The following is a 21033-nucleotide window of genomic DNA, read 5'->3' as shown; positions in this document are numbered from 1 at the left end:
TTGTCTCAAATGTTTTTCTCTATGTATAATTAAATAATAGATGAAATACCTGGTATAGATCTTAGAAGCTACTGAACTGATTGACTGACTGAGACAGTGTTTTGCTCTGTTGCCCAGGCTGGAGTTCAATGGCATGGCACAATCGCAGCCTCGACCTACCAGGCTCAATCAATCCACCCAGCTCAGATTCCCTAATAGCTGGGACTACAGGCACATGCCACCACACTCGGCTAATTTTCATATTTTTTGTAGAGACAGGGGTTTGCCATGTTGCCCGTGCTGGTCTCTCTCTCTTTTTTTTTTTTTTTTTTTTTTAAGACGGAGTCTCGCTCTGTCGCCAGGCTGGAAGCAGTGGCGCGATCTCAGCTCACTACAACCTCCGACTCCTGGGTTCAAGCGATTCTCCTGCCTCAGCCTCCTGAGTAGCTGGGATTACAGGCATGTGCCAACATGCCCAGCTAATTTTTGTATTTTTAGTAGAGACAGGGTTTCACCATGTTGGCCATGATGGCCTCAAACTCCTGACCTCATGATCCACCCGCCTCGGCCTCCCAAAAAGCTGGGATTACAGGCGCAAGCCACCACGCCCGTCCCCATGCTGGTCTCAAACTCCTGAGCTCAAGTGATACAGCAGCCTCAGCCTCCTAAAGTGCTGGGATTACAGGCATGAGCCACCACACCCGACCAGAAGTTACTGATTTTAAATCCAGCATAGACATTAACTCAACATGTAACCGTAATTAATTTCCAAGTTTTACTTTTCTTACCAAACAATTACGTTAACAATTTAAACCCACTAGGAGAAATCTAAAAAGGAAAGGGTCTGCTCCTTTGCAACTATCAACCAATGAAATGTAAAAGATCAATATACAATAAGGCATCATCATCATATTTTGTATTTACAAATCAAGAAAGCAGTCTTCTCAATTAATAAATCAAAATATTTTAGCAATTCACAACACCAAAATTTCCATTTTATTCTCTAATTAGGTCCATGAGACTAGAGAGCAATCTAATAAATTAATGCTTATTTTAGTTAAGTAACATGCCTACCTCTTCCTCAACTTTGCCTCTATCTCACCCACGACCAGAAAATACAGCAATTTCTGAGGTAAAAAGGTATTTTTCTATTCTCTCCCTTAGTTCAGATATAAAGTATTTTACAAATATTCAGTTACTGTGCAAGTGATTTTAAGCTATCTATTCTCCAAATTCCAGCTGAGGGCACAAAGTAGGGGATGTCCCCACAAACTGTTAAAGCTTAAGGTTTTGATAATAGCTCAGTATCTCCCTGTTTAAAAACTAATAATTACAATGGCGTTTTGTTTTTAAGAGAAATAGAAATAAAACAGTGGTGGTTTGAAGGGAAGGATGAACAACAGGCAGGGGATGGAGAAGAGACCATCGAGAGAGTAAGCAGAGAAGTGGGAGAGGACAGGCAACAGAGGGAGTCTGGCCAATCACCGGCGACATCTCTACACAAGAGCACCACCGGCTGGACAGGGTCCTGCAGAGCTGAAATGGGACTGCACCCCCGTCACATACAGCACCACTTTTTACAAATTAAGCAGGGACAAACTGATTTTCAAAATTGTATAATTCTTTAACTCAACCCCCAAAATGCTTGTAGAATCTCTTTCTAACACATATTTATCAAAATAAAATATACTTCTAAACTTTCCACAATTCCATTCAACTTCAACCAAGTGAAGCAACTTTTACAGATTCTGCAAAGAGCTAAAGTAAAGAAAACTTAATACTATATATTTGCTATGCTAATTTTAAAACTATAATGCTTTACTTACTGGCCCCTCTATTGCAAAATAAGATTACAATTATTTAACTGAAAGAAAACTATACAACCCACTATAAAATTGCTTAGTTTTAAAAATACTTATTGAGTCAAAGTACAACACTTTATTTTTTAAAAAACTGGTTGTAATTTCTCCTTAAAAAGCAGATACAATGTTTTAGGAACAGGGACAAAATAAAATATACACCAATTCACCTATAGTAAATACACCTATTCACCTACTAGACCTTTATCAAACGGTACAGCTGGGTTAGTGAGAACAAAAAGTTAACAGGAGCCATTATGCTACTTTAACTTAAATTTTTGCTAAGGGTAACATATACCATATTCAGAATGTTTTGGTAAGCTATTACAAATACTTTTGTTGAATCACAGAAAAAAACATATCAAGGATCAAAGACCAAAAACGTTCAGATCCTAATCAGTAGTGAATGAATAAAGTTAATTATATTTTACACTTAATGATCTTTCCCCTTACCTCAATTACTGGTTTCACTTATAAGAGAGATACATACATACATTCTAATGGATATATTAACTCAATTATTTACCCTAAAACCCCTCAAATCTGAGGAGATCATTGTACCTTTTCTCATAATCAACTTGTTCTCAGGCTCAGTTTCTAGGCTCAATATAGGTAGCTTATGACAATTAAATATAGAAAGAAAATAACAATTACCATAAGAAAACATCAGGCACCAAACGAGAGGAAAATTCACAAAGGCAAAATGCCCAAAATCAAAAAGCATATAAACTGTGCCCATCATTATAGAAAGCATTTGTATGCCACTTTTATATCTCTGAGGTTCTACAATTGTTTCCATTAGTTGTTACACCCAAGCATGAGTTTTCAAGGGTTAAATACACACAATTTGTCAGACCCAGTGGACTGCCCAGCTATTATTTAAGACTTTAGAGTTATAATGCCTAGTCTACTACAGACTTGATTCTAAGAGACCTACGATAAGCTGCATCAATATCTTGGTGCTGGTCTCACCAGCTGTTGAGAAAAAAAAAGAAAAGCTTATATCACTATGGGCTTTAATAAACATTAAATCCCCTAAAATATTTAGCAGGCTCTGTTAAAACTGACATATTCCCATGTATTTTCTATTTTTTCCCAGAGGTATTCAAAAATAAGAACTCATTAGATAACACTTCTATCATCCATACTCTTTCTCACCATGCATTTCAAGGGAGGAAAAAACCTCTCCAGCTAAATTGTTCTGTATTTACTCTTTTCCCATAAACTTCTAGTAGGACTGTAATAATAACAATAATAATGATAAGAGCAGTTATCACGATCGAGTGTCTCAAGATTTCCTCATTTTATCATCACATGAACCCTAAGAGGTTGGTATTACCGTCTCTATATCACAGATGAAGAAACTGAAGTCCCAGTGACCAGCACGGTGGTATGCAGTATGTATGTGATATCTCTTTATTGGAGTGAGCTTAAATAATTAGCCCAAGGTCAAACATTAAACTTTAAGTGGTTATACTGAGATTCAAATACTGGGGTCAGATGCCAAAGCTCAGGCTCTTATCCTAACACTTGTCTGAATCCTTGAGAAGAGAAGAAAGGAGCAAAAAACTAAGCTTAAGTACCATGTATTTAGTACTTACTATGTGTCAGGCACTTCTACTAGTTTATACATTAATTCACTTATTCCTCATAACCACTTCATTTTATTCAAATTTTACAGGTGAAGAAACTGAGGCAGAGGCACAGAGCAGGAAGTCATTTGGACACAGTCTGAGCTAATACATGGCAAAGCTAGGATTTGGGCCCATGCAAAGTGGCTCCTGCACCAACATCTTAACCTCTGTGCTCTACCAACATGCTATAAACTCCCCTTCACTTGAATTACACGAAAACAAAACTTTTAACCTTTTCACCAAATTACTAAATTGTAAGCTTCACTGAGAGAAAACTAGTAGTGCTTTTCTAAGCATGTAAGCCAGACGTCTTTACAGGCACACAGGATATGCCCCTGATGATTAGATCATTGCACGACTCAGGAAGTAGCACACTGTAAATCTGGTTAAGAGCCCCCAGCCCACCTTTCTCCACACTCAGACCCACACTAACCAGGAACTGCAAGAAATGGGCAATTCCGAGACGTCCCTGTGCAATCTTCTATAAAATGAATGTCACTCTGAAAATATCCCAGTGTGTACAGTACACTTCCATCACCCCTTCTTCTTCCCAAACACCATAAAAAACACACACACACACACAAAAGGAATGAATGAGTCTAAGCTACTTAAAAATCATAACAAATGTCCAATGATAACTACAAATTTAAATGAGAAAAAAGCAAAATTCTCATAATTTTGTAACTTGTCCAAATTTTACATTTAAAAAGCAGTAGGCCTCTTTGACTCAATTCTTAGACTACCTTCTTATCATAAATGTGCCTTGAAAGATGCAAAGAATTTTTGCTTCAGATTCCGAATATCTTGATAGGCGTATTTAAAACAAAAAACGTTTGACTGTTGCAGTATAAGTTATTGGGCTTTTTATACTAATATCTAATAGCATGACAATGTATTTAATTACACAAATAAAAGTATTAGGCATGGATTTAATATCTGTATATTAACATGTAACACACAGAAAATAAATATAAGAAACAGGACTGGACCTAAAGGTACTGAGAACCTGACACAATGAAAACAGGAACTATTGCAGCTCCCTCCATTGACATCGTAAAGTTGCCACATTTTCTGGGCTCTCTTTTGAATTAATGTGGCATCTGTTCCAAGTACAGCATGCTAACATTTTACTAAAAGATATTTTCATTCTACATTTGTATCTGATTTGCTTTTTATTTGAACTCCTGTTTTATTTCAATGGTCATTATTTCTTTATACCAAGTTGTCAATTTGGCATTCCTAATCTATCTCCCCTGAGCACAAAAGGGTGGGGGGGGAACCATCAGCTTAAAACTCTCTCACAGCAATAATTACAATATGTTTTGCATATAGATTAAATAAAGAAAATAAACAGCACAAAGATTTTTGTAGGCTTTTTAGTATCAAGTCCTGATAAGTTAACGGCATCTGTTCCTTTCAGAAAAAGAATTCTGCTCTGAGGTGTTGGGGGTTGGGGGAAGTAAACAAATACTAAATAGAATAATTCAAGTTACAAAGTTTGGTCTTGAAGAAATGATGATTTCAATAACTTGCACATATCCAACTCCATCCACTGATAATTGCTTTTTAAGACATCTTCAAAAATGCTGCAGCAACAAGCCAAACACAACCACTTGTACTTAACATGCATGCTGCATACTCCACAATGTTACGTCACATCAGGCACAGAGAAGACGCTTACCAAGCTATCCTGCGTTCTATAAACTGCCTAACAACAGAAAAAGGCACTGCCATCTCAATGGGAGTAGAAGCTATCAGGGCAGGCAGCCCTTTCCCTTTTGGTCAACTCTGAGGAAAACAAATAAGGTTTATATTTCTGTCTTTTAAAGCTCACCTCTCTCCAGGCCTATACTTTCAATCTTTCAGCCTTTCACAGAAAGAAAGGCTGTTTCTTTAAAATTAAAAAGCTGCAAAAGATCACTCCAACTTAAAAGTCCCACACCTTTTACCAACTGTCCTCCAGCTGTCCCCACGGCTGCCTCTTCTGCAAGAAGAATGGCCTATCTTCAGCACTCGTCTCCAAGTGAGTGTGGGTACCCTGAGGAAGGGACCACTGGGAAGAAATTATTACAACTTATATTTTGAAATCTCATCCTTTTAAAAAATTCAACTTTCCTGTATGTTTGATAACATACATAAAACACTAGTTTAGACTATCACACATTTAACTGGTAACCATAATTTTTTAAAGTTTAGCGACTACTGGTCAAGATGACTGAGTCTAGAATAAAAAAGGAAAACTAGGCTCTACCACTAACTTAGTCAAATTCTTGTCTCTTAGTTTCACCATCCATAACATTAATTGAGCCCTCTGTACACTATTAGACTATAATGAACGAGAATCAAATACTCTGTAGGGCATGGTCTGAGCCACTCAAAAGGAAAAGCACATTTATGAATGTTACCAATGAGAAAAACTAAACTTGGCTTGTAAAAAACGCTGACTACTCTATAGTTTCAATAAACTGCTACATTCTACAAGGTCCAATTCTTAGAATTTTAAGGCAAGGCTTCAGCACTTCATGGATCCAAAAAAGCATAAAGCATCTTAGATGCAAGGAGTGTATTCTAGGATTAGAAAGGCTTTTTAAAAAACTTCTATAATGAAAAACTTTTTATTACCTGTATAATAACATTTTTTAATTTAAAAAGTACAAAGGTGAATTATGACAAATAATCTTAGCAACAAGTTAAAACTCTCAAAGCTGGAATCAAGAGAGTTTTATTTAATGTAGATTATAAGGCCTTTAGTATGTATTTCTAAATATAATGCCAGAAAAAATGAACAGCACACAAATAACTTACTTTTTTTTTTAACTGCTTTAAAAAGTCCTGAGTTATTAGCATAGCATTCGGTAGTGGTTGAGTGAGTAGGGATAGGTGATGGGGATGAGGTCAGCCCACACTACTCACATGAGGTTGTGAGGACCAGGACTAATTCCTATGCAGGATATCTTTATGCTGATTAAGTTGTACTGGTCTGAGTTTCTATTAATTAAAATATTACATGTAATATCTTGGTTTTAAAATCCTATTTTACATTTTTTCTTTTTTCTTTTTTACAGGTTTGCCCAAATTCTTACCTACTTTACTTTGTAAACGTGAAGTAAATGTGTCCTAACAACCAAGAAGAGAGACTACTAGTTTTTTAAAAATGTTATCTGAAAACACAATTTCTCTCTTTATAAGTAGCTACCAGAATAAACTAGAATAATTTAATTCAGAAATGATGCCTCTTAAATTACTTATACAGGACAGAAAACAATATTGTCATCTTAAATTGATTTTTTTTTTAAGTTTTAAAAATAACAATGACCATTTCCTAAAGCCTGAGGTACAATCAATCTAGGGTATTAGGTTTGGAATCTTAATGTGTAAATCTTACCCACCTCTCTTCTTCCAACCTACTCCCACTTCCCACATGAGCCCTATTTTCAAAAATAAACAAGTTTTTTAAATAGTCACCTGGAAAAAAGTAAACTTCGAAAGAGTATTATGGTATAATTAAACTTAAAAAAATGTGTGTGTGTATATATATGTGGGTATATATATAATACATATGTAAATGCACAGAAAAAGTTTAAAAGTAGGATGGGAACAGAATGACTAATTTTCTACTTTATACATATCTATATTGCTAGAATGACTTTCTAACTTAGATGCACAGTTTTTGTATTTCTTGAAAGGACACTTACCTAACACTCTAAAACGTTGATAGTTATGTAAGGACTGACTGAAATAGTGAATGTAAACCATTTGCACCTATTAAAAATGTATTAAACTAACTTACACTGTGCTTTATAAAGTGCCCAACTTCCAAACTTTGAAGAAACAGTTATTAGACCCCACCCCATGCTACACACTATGCTTGGCAATGGATATACAAGGATGAACAAAGCAGGCACTGTCCCAAATGTCTTCATTTCCATCCCATTCCAATGTTTACTACTTTCAAACTATTCAACCTAACCCAACCAAAATCAACAGGAAATAGCCTCAAAATGATACATCGTAGCTGTGGCCATTTCAGTAAATTGAAAACTTCTTTAGTAATTCATTTCTAGGTTTCCATGGGAATTACATAGTTTAGCACAGCATTTTGGACATTTAAGAGCAAGGGCTCAGGAATCAAACCTGGGCTTGAATCCAGGTTGTATCATTTGTTACCTATGTGATCTCAGGGAAACCTCTACTTCTTCATTTGTAAAATGGAGGTAGGATAATAATAGTAAATCCTCAGAATATTGCTGTGAGGATTAAAACTAAATGAGATCCTATGTGGAAAAAGGCTTAGCACTATACATAATAAACACTCCGTATTATTGATGACAACAGATAAACCTAACGTACAAAAACCGTTCACAACTTGTCAAACATTTAAAATCTATGTCATTTCTCCAAAATGTGTGTATATTACTTCTCCAAACACAAATAAATATATTTTTGTAAGTTTGTATATTAACACATAAAATTTGTATAGTTAATAAAATAAAATTTTTAAAACACTAAAGTTCATAGTTAAAATTTTTCATTCCCATGACAACATACCAGCACATTTATGATACTTATAATATACACACATATGTATCAATGTGTATGTTGTTAAGAACTACACCATAAACACACACGTAAATGCATGTCAAGAACTTGTCTATTGGGCCAGGCGCGGTGGTTCAGGCCTATAATCCCAGCACTTTGGGAAGCTAAGGCAGGTGGATCACTTGAGATCAGGAGTTAGAGACCAGTCTAGCCAACATGGTGAAACCCTGTCTCTACTGAAAATACAAAAATTAGCCGTGTGTGGTGGCACATGCCTGTAGTATCCCAGCTACTCGGGAAGGCTGAGGAAGGAGAATCACTTGAACCTAGAAGGCAGTGGTTGCAGTGAGCCGAGATGGCCCCCCTGTACTCCTGCCTGGGCAACAGGGCAAGACTCCGTGTCAAAAAAAAAAGAACTGGTCTATTGGAAGCAGGGTGGATCACTAATTTTTTGGTTCTGACTCATTATTTAAAATTGTGTAATATTAATATTATTAACATGATATAGACAAATATCTTAAAACCCAGCCCCTTACTGCTGATTAAAAATTCAATTTACATATACAACTTTAATAATATAAAGTACATTCACGAGTATTATCTTATCTAATCCTTTTAATATCATAGTGAAGCAGGCCCTTATTATTATCCCCATTTTACCACTAAAGCCCAGCAAGGATGAATTTCCCAAGAGTGTACAACTAAGTGACAGGATTATACTTAAGGTCAAGTCTTCTGACATCATCGCAACATCACATTCCTTTATACTGACCTGGGACATTTCATTTAAAAAGAAAACTGCTCAATAATTTAGGTGTGTCAAAGGTCTCTACACTGAATCCACATGGTTGCCCAGTTTTACTCTCCTTATTTCCTCTCCTGATTTCCAACTTTAGTATTTCAGTAATCACATGGGTACCATAATGATAAAAATATGGAATGAGAATTCCTCCAAACCTGATATTTTCTGTATTGGCCCATTAACACCAGGGACTATTTTTCTCCTTATATTTAACCCTTTGTATTAACTCCTTTGTAACTGTTGAATTTATTTCATTTTAATATTAGGTCTTGAAAAGACAAATTGATGTAATATAAATAAAACAGCTTACAAAGTAGAAGCATATCAGACCAGATTCCATACATTTTGGACACATCTAAAGAATCTATTTAATGTCTAATCTACATATTAACCTTTTTTTTTTTTTTTGAGATGTAGTGTTGCTCTGTCTCCCAGGCTGGAGTGCAATGGCACAATCTCAGCTCACCGCAACCTCCACATTACGGGTTCAAGCGATTTTCCTGCCTCAGCCTCCCAAGTGGCTGGGATTACAGGCGCCTGCCTCCATGCCCAGCTAATTTTCTATTTTTAGTAGAGATGGGGTTTTGCCATGTTGGCCAGGCTGGTCTCAAACTCTTGACCTCAGGTAATCCACCTGCCTCGGCCTACCAAAGAGCTGGGATTACAGGCGCTGAGCCACCATGCCTGGCCATATTAACAAATTTTAAATCACAACTATGTCAGGTGGAGGCTAGTATTATTACAGTGGATTGGTCTGCTATATAAACAAATACTTTAAAAAATATTACTTGGGCTGGGCGTGGTGGCTCACTCCTGTAATCCCAGCACTTTCGGAGGCCGAGGTGGGCAGATAACTTGAGGCCAAGAGTTAGAGACCAGCCTGGCCAACATGGTGACACCCCGTCTTTACTAAAAATACAACAATTAGCCAGGCATGGTGGTGCATGCCTGTAATTCCAGTTGCTCGAGAGGTTGAGGCATGAGAATTGCTTGAACCTGGGAGGCAGAGGTTGCAGTGAGCCAATACCGTGCCACTGCACTCCATATCCAGCCTGGGCAACAGAGCAAGACTCCATCTCAAATAAATAAATAAATAAATAAAACAATAAATAAAACTAAATGCAGAGTTTTCTTAAATAAACATGGTGGCCCTCAGCAACAATATTCTAAGAACTCCTCGCAAGAGAAAAAGCTGGAAGATACTGGCTAAGCAAGTAAGAAAAGCACTGCCCTGCTTCTGCATACATTCAAACTAAGACATATACATTGCAGCTTACGCTTTGCTTACATTTTCCAATATCCTCAGGCATTCCTTTCCCTTCTCAAATAGCCAGAAGGGACCAGCCATGCAAATAAAACTATCCTACAAGTTCAAGAGCCTAAAAGAAGTCAGTGTCCTAAAAGAGAAAATTAACGTAAAGATTTAAGATTTTTTGAAACTACACTTTCTTTCTGGGGCTGCTTACTGGCCTCCAATACATCAATCCTGTAATACTGTGAACTACAGTGATAGATTGGTACATGCTTCTAAACACAATAGAATTTTTCCAAGGTTACATACACTGTAACACAAGGGGCATTTTGCAGCATCTTATTTTCCTTAATCAACTAGTTTGGATATTCTGCCAGTGCAAACATTGTAAACAAATAAATTTTCATTATCTTTTGAACTTTCTGAAGTCAACCAAAGGCTTGTGGTATAGAAGCAATGAGTACTAGACCGGCAGAGCTGAATACCAATCAAAATATTCAGCTGCTGGTGTGACAGTCCTTTTGGAGGCCTACATCACTTAGGGAGAAACTGAGGTGCAAGGACATTTTACACACCGCAAAAACATTCTCAGGAATTTGCCACATCATACCATAAGCCAAGAATCTCAAGGTCTTAGAACAGCCTGGGCTTCTGATCAAATTATATTGTAAAAAGAGAGGAAAAAAATGTGAAGCGTGCTATTTTTTAAAATAACAGTAACTACTACTACTACTACTACTACTACTGCTGCTGCTGCTGCTGCTAATTCTAAACATTTACTGAGCCCTTATTATGTGCCAAGCTCAGTGCTAGGCACTGTCATAGATTTTAACAATTAATCCCTGCAACAACCCTCTGATATTAGTTAATAAAATTAAGGTAGAATCCTCGAAAAAAATTTAAATTTTTCAAATAAAAATATAAACAAATTATTAAAGACATCTCACCTCTTTCTCTGCCTCAGACTACCTCTTCAAGTATTAAATTTACACTAAAACCACATTTATTTTCAGGAATTCCAGTTAAAGAGTACTGATATTCAAGATGTTGACAGTTATTACAGAAGAATCACAGAACTCTGAAATTAAATACTGGCACAAAAAACCTGCCATCCAACCTTACGGAATAACTATCCCCATTAAAAAAAAAAAAAAGGAACAGCATATATATCAGTCTTGATAATAAGAGGCTTCTCATGCCCACACTAGCAATCAATGATGCCATAATTATAAAGAGACTTGTATCACCACATGCATAAAAATAATTTACATCTGCTAAGTCAAGTTTTCAATATATTATTTTGTGTGTAAACCTTACAGTATCTGATAAAAAATACAATCAACTAATCTAAGGTAAACTAAAACACTAGGTTGTTTCTGAAGACTCACTTTAGAATTTGAGCAGTACAATAATCGTAATATTAGTAATCAAACTACTTAGCAGAAAGTTCTTAGAGGCCTGGGAAGCTGTGTATAAAATGGAGTAGACAAGAGGGAAGGGTTTTCCGTACTGTTTAAATCAACTACAGGTCCCAGAATGCAGTGCTCCAATCTGAAGTTAAGCAAAAACTGCAATGCATACTGGGACTTGTAGTAAGTAAACCACGTTATCACAGCAAGTTTCAAGAAAGTCTGAACTATCTAGCACAATTTGACTGTATCTTATTATCAGGGTCTAATCAAATTTAGATCAAATTCGTATATTCTCTGCTGTGGCACACAGTTTCTCTAGCACATACTGGAAAAAGTATCAATATTTAGATCAACATTTTCACATTAGAAAAATCTTACGTAGGAGAAGCAAAGAAAAAATGCTTAAAAAGCAAAAAGACTTGATATAATAAAAAATATAATTTTTGAAACAGTTTTTTTAAAGTTTGAATGGATCCATTTTAACACTCTCTAATCCTCCCCCACAAAAAAGTTTAATTGTTTTGGCTGGTCACGGTGGTTCACGCTTGTAATCCCAACACTTCAGGAGGCTGAGGCTGGCGGATTACAAGGTCAAGAGAGCGAGACCATCCTGGCCAACATGGTGAAACCCTCTCTACTAAAAATACAAAAATTAGCTGGGTGTGGTGGTGTGCGCCTGTAGTCCCAGCTACTCAGGAAGCTGAGGCAGGAGAATCACTTGAACCTGGGAGGTAGAGGTTGCAGTGAGCTGAGATCATGCCACTACACTCCAGCCTGGTGACAGTGCGAGACTCCATTTCAAAGAAAAAAAAAGCTTAATTGCTTTAACAGGTTGCCTTTTAACAATTATTCAAGATATATTTTATAAATAATTTTTCTTGAAGAAAATTCTCAGAAGCAAACATTTCCCATATTCTAATATTGCCCAACAGGAAATAATTTTTATAGTAATATGTACACACACCATCACAAAAACAAAAAATACTGAAGTTCTACTTTTGTCAAGTCCTTACTCAGTATTTATGCCCTCCATTCCTCACCTCTAATTCCCTACACACACACACACACACACACACACACACACACACTTCTAGAAAGAAAAACAGTATTCAACTACAAGCCCACTTCTCTCATCCACTGACCTCTTCTGAAAACACAAAAGACTTTTTTAAGCTATCAGTAATACGTCCAAACACAAGCTAATAGGTTTGAATTGGAATTTACATATATACAGTTGCTACACACCCTCCTATTTTCTGCAAGACTGTGGAAGGAGGCTGGGAAAGAACTAAGTGCAATCTGCATCAGGAGGCCTAACACAGGTGGTGGGTTATTTTCAGGCAACAGTACCTTCACAAACATGTTTTGGAATATAGTCCAAGAAATTCCTAACAAGGAAAGATAAGCTGGCACACAAATTTAACGCAATCCAGCTAAAAATCATCTGCAACACATGCTACTACATTTCACCATAAAAGTGACGGGCTACTATAAAGGATTTGAAGCTTCATCAATACAACATATTGTCCATAAGGCCAGAGATAGCAGTTGCCATGGTTACTATCACCCACTTTTATCAGGAAATTATTGTCATTACCCCAAAGTTTGGGGTACTTATTTAAAATTTAAAAAACACACACACACAATTTAGGGTTCTGACTGTTAATTGAGTGAAAGAATCAACTACTGTTTGATTTGTAAGTATGTCGCTTTGGAGATGCACATGGTTAACAATACTTGGATCTGCAGCAGAAAAAAAAAAATCAATTCCTTTCTGCTGCTCCTTCTCCTCAAGTACTGACAGTTTGTATTCTCAATGCAGCCAAAACAATAAAACAAAACCCATCTTTTTGGCTTCTGTGTTTAAGTTATTTTTTCCCCCTAGGCCCACGAACAGAGTCAAAATAAAACCTAGATCATCAACCTGTTAGGCCTCATCCCCTTCCTATCTCCTCCATACTGGTTCACTTTCTTGACTACTTAAAAAAGCAGAAAACATTTCTGTAACTGATTCCAAAGTATAGAAAAGAATAGTTGCCTTCAACTGAGAAATTTTCACCAAAGTCTTTTTTATTTATTTATTTATTTTAAGGCAGGGAGAGGGGAGAGACTTGCAGGGTACTAGAAGAGAGAAGTGGAGGAGTATTCAAATTGCCACAGAAGTCTAGTGTGAGAAAGTTGCTTTAGAAGAGTCCAAAGGATGGCTGAACCTCACATATAATTTCTAAAAGGGAAGAGTTCACCGTAATTTTAAGACTGAATTGATGGACAAGTAATAGAAAAGTTATTCATAAAAGTCTACTTCAACATTTTCACAAAAGATAACTATTCAAAAATTTAACACACATATAAGAATTACACGAAAGCCGACAAAATAGTATGGCTACATATACACACAAACATCCAAAGTAGAAAGCATACGCTATTTAAGAAATAATTATCTACAATAAATTTAATGCAGTGTCAACATATTATCTCTTTTTTTAAAAATCGCAAAGCAGCAAAAATATACACCTGAGAAAATTAATGTGATCAAAATGTATTTCTATGCTTCTAAAGAATTATTAGGCCTACAAAAAAAGCCCATGTACAAAAGTTCCTGAGAAGTCAACATAAATCATTAACATTTCCCAGCACAAAATAATATGAAAATTCAAACATGTTTCAAGAAATCAGTTATAGATATAAATATAGAAGAATTTCACCAAAGGTCAGAGACCTAAAACTTTAATTCCTTCCCTTCTCTCTTTGAATAGTAATTAAATACAAAAGCCTTCAGCAATAAAATACTAAGAATACAAAATTTAAAAGCACATTAATATAACCTTAACTTCAGTATGTCTTCACAAAGAGCTTTACTATTCACTGTCTGTAGGATGAAAAAGTTAATAACACCCTGAGAGGTTTCATTTTTATCTAAACAGTTAAGTGTTTTTCTCACCCTTCACAGAAGCAAGTTTCTATATTTACTTTCTAAAGGGGGCAATTTCAAAAGAACAGTCACTTCTAAAATTTAAGATACTATATACCTTTTGATAAGCTCACAAACACAGGGTCCTTAATTATCTATATTTTACTTTAAAATGTTTATATTCCAAATTTGTGAGCAGAGTTTATAAGAAAGCTGAAACTCCAGGCTTTAAACTTTTGGGTTATTTTTACACAAAAATATTTCAGTGCACTCCTCTAGATTTGAGTAGTCATTTCCTCGTGCATCCTTCTAAAATAGAAAAAAAAAAAAGATATAGCCACATATACCTAATACTAACACATACAGATATACATCTTTTTCACTGTGAAACAAGCTTGAAAGCTTTAGGCAGTAAGAATTTTTCAGAAAGTTAGCGGAGTCAGTCAAAATATTCAAAACTTTAACCATGACATCTGTTACTCTGTGTTAATAAGAGTCTATAGAAGAATCAGGGAACTTACACACTCACTAAAATCAACTACTATCACATCACATCAATGGAGAAATGAAGAAAAACTGTAACAGGGGACATACAATTCACAGGATCTTCAAAAGGGAAAATGACTTTTTTTTTTTTGCATATATTATGGGAAACTGACAAGGCAGCATTTTTTCAAAAGCAGCTTCAAAACTGTAACAAAGACATTTTTGGTAACCACAGCAGTATTTAAAAACACAAATTTAGGCTGGGCAGGGTGGCTCATGCCTATAATCCCAGCACTTTGGGAGGCTGAGGCAGGTGGATCACCTGAGGTCAGGAGTTCAAGACCAGCCTGACTAACATGGTGAGACCCCGTCTCTACTCAAAATACAAAACTTAGCCGGGCGTAGTGGCAGACACCTGTAATCACAGCTACTCAGGAGGCTGAGAGGCAGGAGAATCACTTGAACCTGGGAGGGAGAGGTTGCCATGAGCAGAGATCATGCCATTGCACTCCAGCCTGAGCAACAGACCGAGACTCTGTCTCAAAAAACAAAAAAACTTACAGTGCCCAGTGCCCTTTAAATGTATTACTTTCTCAATTGATACGGAAGAAGTTAGCATTTTAAGACAGAAGCTTCTGTCCATGTATCAATTAGTTACCTATTTCAACAATTTAATATCCACATGCTTTCTTACCACTCACGAAGAACTTTTATATGTATTATCTCATTTGGTCTTACTGAGAAAACAGTATTTTGCCTACAAAATAGACAAAATTCAAAGCAGATTTATCAAGTTTCTAGCATCCCCAAATTTTTAAAATTTTGACACAAAACTTTAAAAGCAACCACAGTGGCATGATATTTCCAGTGATAATCAATTCTCCTAACACTAACAGAGTTTCAAAGGACCATGCGCTATAAATGCTATGAAACTGTTAAAGTAGCTATATTCATCTTTATGCAGTTATTGTTATATCAGCAATGACCTACCACTGATAGAACTTGATTTACAGTTCAAGAATCTCAGTCTTTGCAGGCTAACTTAAGTACATCAACCATATGTATTTATAAAGCTGAGTGCCTAAAAATTGATCTATATTAGAATCATAGTCCATAAATCCGAGGGGAAAAAACTACAAGTCTAAATTTTTTTCCACACACTATCCCCCTTTCCAAAATCTCAACTACTCTATATCCTATTTGTATTATCATAGGGATGATAACAAGACTTAAAGCCCTAAATCATACCAACTACTTTTGTTTATAACAATTACAAATACTTTTTTAAAATACGTGCTCAACACCCCACTCATCAACACAAGACTAATTCCCCTTCCAAATAAAATAATTCTAAACAGTGCTCTGTACCTAGGCCCAGAATCCTTAAGCTATCCACAATCACACATCTACTTTGTACAGTCAAAGACTTCAGTTTCAAGTAGCTAACATAATTTATGAATGGAATTTTTTAAATGGACTTACTCAAAATCTTTCTGGAACTTTAAGGTGTTAATCCTGCTGCTTAGCTGAAGCTAAGTAGAGCTGTAATAAGTAACAAGACCCTCAAAATTCACAAATTTCCTTTATCTTGCTGTAGCACCTCCTGCTGGATAGCATTTAGAGATCTTCATGTAAGCAGAAGAAGAGTATTTCAGAGGCAGCTCCTTCCAGACGACTGAATAGGAAAAAGGATGGACCCTTCAAAGCTAAAAGAAATAGGCCCCATCCATCACTTATACCTTCTAAAAATACAATTTAGCCCAGGTAGGTGTCTTTTTCATCTATTACTACTCCAGTTCCACAAAGACTTGCCTGAGTCCAAAATAAAACATGCTTAAATACAGCCTGTAAAATTGTCTAAAAACTAAGTTAAGAAGTCTTCAATAGCACCCAAGCAGAAAACTTTATTATGGGCAGCCAAGCAATGCCAGTCAAACTGCAAATACCATTACATTACCAAAAGCAAAAGTCTGATGTTAACAAAAAAAAAACAAAAAAAAAAGGCCCCTGGAATATTTGTAACATGTTAGCCAGATGTTTGTGTTTTGAGAACTTTGTGCACTATTACTATGCTCTTCACTTAAGGATAGTTGTACATCTACAAACATTTTAAGTACAGACTTTTTTTATAAGCATTAGCATAACTGCACACAAAATTTCTTCTTTTCTATTAAAAGATAGGTACTGGGATTTGAAAACGTATTTTTCAGACATTTTTAATGACCCCCTAAAATAAACTAGTTTTAAGCCCACAACACAGACTCCATAAACAAGTGAAGAAGAGAATAAGAAGGAACTTACCAAAATTAAAATGAATAATAGTATTTCCAGTAAAAATGTAGTAACAGTTTCCAACAATGCTGTAAACCAAGTAAATTGTGAAACTTAAAAAAGGAAGGAGGGGGCCAGTCTTCAAAGACCAAAAGCAAAGCTGACCTATTTATTTCTATTGCTTAGAGTGAACACCAGATGTAAACAAATATCATAAACACTGAAAAGTATGCTTACATGGTTTAGCCCCAGTTTCAGTACCCTTACCAGGCCGTCAATAAAGCTACAGATGTTGGTGAGAATCCTCTCAAAAAGGAGATAATTCCAACCCCTCACCTTAAAGAATCCCTATCAAGTGAACCTGTGAAAAGACTTCCTTCCCATAGTGCACAACTGCTTTAAAAAAAAAAAAAGAAAGAAAACTTTCATCAGCCCCAATTAATCTGATTCTAATATTCAACTATCCATTATTTATATATAAACGTTCTTCCCCTCTCTAACTTCCCCAGCTCAAGCATCTACATTCCTGACACCGACTATTAGCAAAAATGCACAACTCGTTCCTCAGCTATGGGGCAAATCTTTGAAATCCGAAACACAGTCACAAAGTTCACTGTCAAGGCCAGGTGATGAGGCCCACACATGCCCGGACCTTCACTCAGATTTCAAATTCTAGAAATCCATACTCCCAGAGACATCATTCTAAAAACAACACAATGTGGACGTGCAGAGTGAGATCCTCTACTTCCAGACCTAAACAAAGAATATTTCAACATATGACCGGAATATGATGACACCAGATTCACCAATGAAAACAAAACCTGCCGACCATTAGCAGTCGTACCCTCATCACAACAACTCAACTACTTAGAAATCACTCTCGGCACATCTGCACCCCACAACCGGCCTGTGGCCTTCTCCGGGGGTGCAAGCCACAGACAAAGTTGAAAGAAGGCGTTCTCCCCCGGTGCCCAATCTCGATACCAACCCCTCCCCTACCAGGGCCACCTTGCTGCTACCCACCATCGCGAACGTGGTCAGGGGGAAAAAAAAAAAGAAATCCTAACAGCACCGCTCAGCAGAATAAAGAGACCAAAGAGAGGATGACGAGAAGTGTTGGGAACTGCGTGCACGACGGGGCTGGACCAAACGGAAAGAGTCCCACTCCGCGCGCCCCTCCCCCCGGCGGGGGCGCGGGCGGGGGAGGGGCGGCCGCGGCCCCTCTCGGAGCGGCCTGTCCGCCCCGGCCCGCTCGGGGTCCCGGGGACGCCCCGCAGCCGCCGGCGGCGGGGGCGAATGCGAGAGGGCCGGCCCCGGGGTGAGGGGTGCAGGCAGACTCTCCGGAATAACAAGTTGCAGAAGAAGAAGAATAAGCGGAATTTCCCCAACGCTGCTCCGGCCACCCAAGACAAATGCACCAACACACTCACACTCACACACACACATACACAAACACACACACTCGGGCCCGGCAGCGTCAGCAGCCGCAGCTTTTTTTTTTTAAACCAGATCCCTCAGTCACCAAACAAGATGGTTTTCCAAAAAAAAATTTTTTTAATTAAATAAATAATCATAATAAAAACTTCCCCCCGACAGCATCCCGGGGTGGGGTGGGGGGGATGGAGGAGCCCCAGCTACCCTCCCCGGGCCGAAGGACAGCCGAGGGGGGCGGGCGAAGCTCCGTGCCCCCCGCCCCCGCCCGCAGCCCCCGGCCGGCCCCCCGCCGGGACAATGTGACGCCCCCTCCCCGCCGCCCCCGGCACGCCGCCTCTGTCACCCGCTCCGGCCCTGCACTCTGCGCCCAGGCTCCCGAGGCTGCTCATAAACTTACTTCCAATTTATCCTGGGGAGGGGTGGAGGGCAGAGGGGAGGAGTGGGGGAGCCAAGGTTTTCCCATTGTCTTTTTTTTCGGGGGGGGAGGTATGGGAAGGGCACGCAGGGGGGCGCCCCGAAGGGGAAGTTATTGCTCAAATCTCAAGTTGACTGAGGGGTCCTGACGAGAACACCCCCCTTTCCTTCCTCCCTCCCACACACCCCTCCCCTCCCCCTACCTCCCCCCACAACAAACTCCAAGCAGGCAGCCCCTGATCCTCCCAGAGACAAACACCAGCGACAAGACAGAGGGAGAGAAGAGAGAGGCAGAGGGGGAAGGGGGAGGGAGGGGAAATAGAGCTACTCCAGAAAAAAAGAGAGAGAGGAGAGTGAGGAGAAGAGAGAATGGAAAAGCTGGGATACTGCACCCTCCTGCTGCTGGCTGGCTGTCCCCCCTGGCAGCTGGAGGCAGGAACTCTGAGCAGGAGAAGCAGGAGGAGGAGGAGGAGGGAACTCTTCTTCATGGGGAGGGAGGGAAGAAGCTGGAGCTGCTGCTGCTGCTTCTGCTGCTGCTCTGGGCCTCTCGCACTTTTTAGATATTAGTGTGTTAAGATGGTAGGTTGTTCCCTTCTCCCTCCTCCTCCTCCTCCTCTCCTCTCCTCTCCTCTCTCTCTCACTCACTCTCTCTCTCTCTCTCTCTGGGCTGTTTCTTTCCTCCTCTTCCCCAGGCAAGGGGGGGTGGGGAGGAGGGGGTTGGGGGGAGGAACTGGATCCTCCTCCTCCTCCAGGAGGGACACACACAGGCCCCGGGCCGGAATCGGGAGGGGGGAATCAGAGCAGCAGGAGAGAAACTGTGGGAGACAAACAAGCCCAACTCTTCATCCTCCTCCTCCTCCTCTCAGCAGCAGCAGCGAGCACCACCAGCCCATTCACCACCCGGCCCCGGGCCGCAGCACCTCCGCCGCCTCAGCCCGGGGATCCCTCCGCCCAGGCCCAGACACACTCGCCCGCGCGGGAGCCCGCCGCGCGGCCCCGCCGGCCCGCCGCCGCCGCCGCCGTGCGCGCCCCCGCCGCTCCCGAGAGCCGGGCGAGAGGGACTGGGGCTGGGAAAGCGGGGACGAGGGCGAGGGGAGAGGAGGCGCCGGGGGAGAGCGGGCCGCGGCGGGGAGGGAGGGGGCCGCCGGGCGGAGTGGTACGGCGGCCGTCCCGGGCCCCCGCGCCTCGGCCCGCGGCTCCCGGGACGCTCGGGTCCCCCCACCGGGGGCGGTGGGGCGGCGGCAGGGGGGGCGACGGGGGCCCGCGGCGGCGCTCGGGCGGGCGGACTACTTGACGTGTCGGTGCGGCGAATTTATTTCACTTTGCCTAAGGAACGGGGTGTGCTGCGGCGCCCATTGCCTAGGGAAAAAACCCGGATGTAAAGTGAGTGAAACTAAACTAGAGTGAAGTAGGGCAGCGGCAGCCAAACTCCAGTGCAGCGGCGGCGGCGGCCGTGATGGGGCCCAGCACTGAGCGGCAGCGAAGGCGGCCAAACTCCGGGGCCGCCGCAATCCCGGGCCCGTGCAGCGCCGCAGCTCGGCTCCCGTGCAGCCGCAGCCGAGGCGAGGCCGGAGCCCGCGGCGGCCCCCCCAACTCCGCGGCCCGAGCCCAACTCCCCCCTCCCGCCGGCGGGAGCTGCAAAGAGGCTCCGGAGCGGCCCCAACTCCCTCCAGTGCAACAGCAGTTTGAAGGGGGTGGGGGGAAGCCGTGAGGGGTAGGAGCGAGGAGAAGCGATGGGGAAGCACTGCAATGGGGGAGCGTGGTCCAGGCAACAGGAGAAAGATGCAACCTCAAGTCGAATGCAACATGCAATCCCCGGCCGCCGCTCGCCCGCTCCCGCCCCTCGCCACCCCGCCCCCTTTCCAAATAACTACCCTTGAACCACTTTATTAGCAGTACTTAGTCCAGCACTCGCTCCCGGGAGGGGCGGGGGCCGGGGGCCTTCGCTCACCTTTATTTATTGCTGCTTTCTCCCCCCTCTCCATGTTTTTTATTCCTAAGTTCTTTTGTTCTAAGGGGGATGATGGCATTTACTTTTCT

The 21033-nt window shown here is 40.2% G+C and overlaps 1 protein-coding gene across 17 annotated transcripts in view; it reads right to left on the bottom strand.

The window, feature by feature from the left end:
• Nucleotides 1-19916, bottom strand: part of PHF21A (PHD finger protein 21A) — a 193780-nt gene extending 173864 nt beyond the window's left edge. For 4 of the 17 annotated variants that reach the window (XM_037999445.2, XM_037999444.2, XM_037999455.2 and 1 more), the window contains exon 1: nucleotides 19386-19914. The gene's annotated coding sequence lies outside the window, so the exon portion shown is untranslated. Of the gene's footprint in view, nucleotides 1-16356; nucleotides 16581-17175; nucleotides 18104-18168; nucleotides 18365-19385 lie in introns of those variants that run through there. The other 13 variants (XR_005240621.2, XM_037999459.2, XM_037999461.2 and 10 more) reach the window with 7 other exon arrangements.
• Between the last annotated feature and the right edge of the window lie 1117 nt (nucleotides 19917-21033).

This window comes from Chlorocebus sabaeus, chromosome 1 (genome assembly GCF_047675955.1).
Source record: "Chlorocebus sabaeus isolate Y175 chromosome 1, mChlSab1.0.hap1, whole genome shotgun sequence".
NCBI classification, from domain to species: domain Eukaryota; kingdom Metazoa; phylum Chordata; class Mammalia; order Primates; family Cercopithecidae; genus Chlorocebus; species Chlorocebus sabaeus.
The sequence above is the reverse complement of the archived record's forward strand: the minus strand, read 5'-3'. Positions and strand labels throughout refer to the sequence as shown.